Below are 2,931 nucleotides of genomic sequence, written 5' to 3' on the forward strand. Positions count from 1 at the left end.
AGAGACATAATTCAGTGGTACATCAGTTGCTCAGCATTGAATAAGGTCCTCAATCTAGTACCCAGTCTCACATATTACGTTATAGCACAAAATAAAACCCACTACCAAAGAGGTAAAACTAATTGCTTAGATCACTTCTCAGCCCTTTAGCTAAGATCAAGTATAAAACAGCTTAAGGCTGGGGCCAGTGAAATGGGCCAGCCTTACTAAGTCTTGTTTCTCAACTGTACAGTGGACTCAACTGTATCAGTAGTTAGCTGGTCCAAAAGTTTCCAGCCAATTCTCCTGTCTTTATTTTCCCTCTTGCAGTAGGAGTACTGATATTACACATCCACTTTCATGCAGCTTTTTACACATCTAGCTTTCACATGAGTTTCAGGGATCAAATTCCTAATCCCTAAGACGATGTCTGTGAGTTAGCATGACCAGCACTCTTTAGTTTTTTTCAATACACACTAATTGGGTTGGAGGTGTTGCTCAGTTCTTAGGGGGCTTGCCTAGCATGAACAAACGCCCCGGCACTGTATAAACAAGTGAAGTAACTCCAACTTTGAAACCACAAGAAGAGACAAGAATTCAAGGACATCATTGGCTACATCACGATTTTAAGAGCAGTTAGGGTAGAATTTATGGGTAGGTCTTACAGCCTATGGACAGACTCTCCTTCACTAGAGGGATCAAATGCCAGGTACAAATTATCATATTAACTGCTCAACCCCACTGAGCCCCAGCTAAGAAAAACACTGTATTCTCAAATGTAGATGGTTAAGAAAATTTAACAAGTTTATGTAGCCAAAGAATAGCTAGGCCCCTTCCCCAATAAGAAAGGGACAGGCCCAAGGAATTAAAAAGAGGCAATGAGCCAGGCAGTGGTGGCCCACGCCTTTAATCCCAGCACTTGGGAGGCAGAGGCAGGTGGATTTCTGAGTTCAAGGCCAGCCTGGTCTGCAGAGTGAGTTCCAGGACAGCCAGGGCTACACAGAGAAACCCTGCCTCAAAAAAACAAAAAACAAAAAAATTAAAAAGAAATAAACAATACACAACTAAAAGTGCTTGAGAATAATATGGAAAACTATTATTGAGAAGTTAGTTACACCAGGAAGTTCAAATCCAAGACCAGTTTCAATTACTCCAATAACTTAATGATTGCCTCCAATAAAATTATCCAATTAACTTTCTTCTTAAAACACAAAAATCGGGCTGGTGAGATGGCTCAGTGGGTAAGAGCACCCGACTGCTCTTCCGCAGAGTTCAAATCCCAGCAACCACATGGTGGCTCACAACCAAATGTAATGAGATCTGACTCCCTCTGAGTATCTGAAGACAGCTACAGTGTATTTACACACACACACAAAAAAAAAAAAAAAAAAAAAAACCCACACAAAAATCGTCTGGAGTGGAGAGATAATTCAGCCAGTAAAAAATGCTTGCATAGAACCCAACTTCATATCCCCAAATGCCATGTTAAAATGGCTGGCATAGTTCTGCACACCTGTAACTCCAGTGCAGATAAGGAAAACAGGCTTCCAGGTTCAGTTAAGATACCTTATCTCAAGGCAGGTGTGGCGGTACACGCCTTTAATCCCAGCACTCAGGAGGCAGACACAGGCGGACTTCTGAGTTCAAGGCCATCCTGGTCTAAAAAGTGAGTTCCAGGACAGCCAAGGCTATACAAAGAAACCCTGTCTGCAAAAACCAAAATACCTTATCTCAAGGGAATAAACCCAACTGCCTCCTTTGGCTTCCATGTACACACAACACACACACAGGTGGAGATACCTACACACATACAAATACTACACAAATGCACATATGCATGACACACATATATACAAATATTAATCTGTTACTTGGGGAAAGGAAGATCATATTTTATTATATATTCACTGGGAAGCCAAAACTAAGTCCTGCAGTTATCTAAAGTCTTCCAACTTTAATGCTAAATCATCTTTTCCTCTCAATTCAGAAGATTCTCAGAACAATAATAGGCTATTTCCTACCTGTCTGACCAAACAGATGTACCAAAACTGGGCTTTAAATACCCCTTTTCAGAGTGGGAGAATAGTTCAATGCCAAATGCTCTTGTAATATAAATACAAAATCCTGGGGCTTGATCCCAAACTTTGAGATCTAGAAGGCATAGTTGTGGTACATGCCAAAAATCCCAGTGTTCAGGAGGCAAAGGGTTCCTCCAAGTGTGAGACCAACTTAAGTAAGATACAAAATGAGGATGTAGTGGTGCATGCCTTTAATCCCAGCACTTGGGAAGCAAAGGCAGATGGATCTCGCTGTGAGTCTGAGGCCAGCCTGGTCCACAAAGCAAGTTCCAAGACAGTCAGGGATAGATGGAGAAATCTGGTCTGAGTCTCAAAAAAAAAAGAAAAAGAAAAGGAAGGAAGCAAGCAACGAGAGTAACCAGCCAGCTAGGCCCACACGATACCTCCATTTCAAAGAGAAAACAAAAGTGAAGTCTACCAAGATGGCTCAGCAGCTAAAGGCACTTGCAGCAAGCCTGAAAACCTGAATCCAACTCCAGAAAGTTGTCCTGACTTCCACATGGACATAGAAGCAAAAATACATAGATAAACACAGTAGATAAATATAAGGGAAAAAAATAAAAACAAATGATCCCATTTCTGTGAAACTTTTCCCATAAAACCACAGGGTTTGTGAATTCACAGGCCTATCTATAATCCTAGCACTTCAGAGGTAGAAAATCAGAAGTCAAGGCCAGCCTGATCAACAAGAAAACCTTTCTCCAAAAGTAGTAAAGTAAATCTAAAACATGCTAATCTAGCAAATAAATGTTGATTTAACATTTAAATACCCATTACTGACCAGACACTGGAACTATCAAGGTATAAAATTCCTGTGTACACCAACAGTAGAGAAAGCTTTAAAGAGATTACTCTGGCCGGGCGTGGTGGCGCA

The 2,931-nt window shown here is 41.0% G+C and overlaps 1 protein-coding gene across 1 annotated transcript in view; it reads right to left on the reverse strand.

The window, feature by feature from the left end:
• Positions 1 to 2,931, reverse strand: part of Sf3b1 (splicing factor 3b subunit 1) — a 40,986-nt gene that overhangs the window by 34,639 nt on the left and 3,416 nt on the right. The window lies entirely within an intron of this gene.

The sequence above is a fragment of the Mus caroli genome, chromosome 1 (genome assembly GCF_900094665.2).
Source record: "Mus caroli chromosome 1, CAROLI_EIJ_v1.1, whole genome shotgun sequence".
In the NCBI taxonomy this organism is placed as follows: Eukaryota; Metazoa; Chordata; class Mammalia; order Rodentia; family Muridae; genus Mus; species Mus caroli.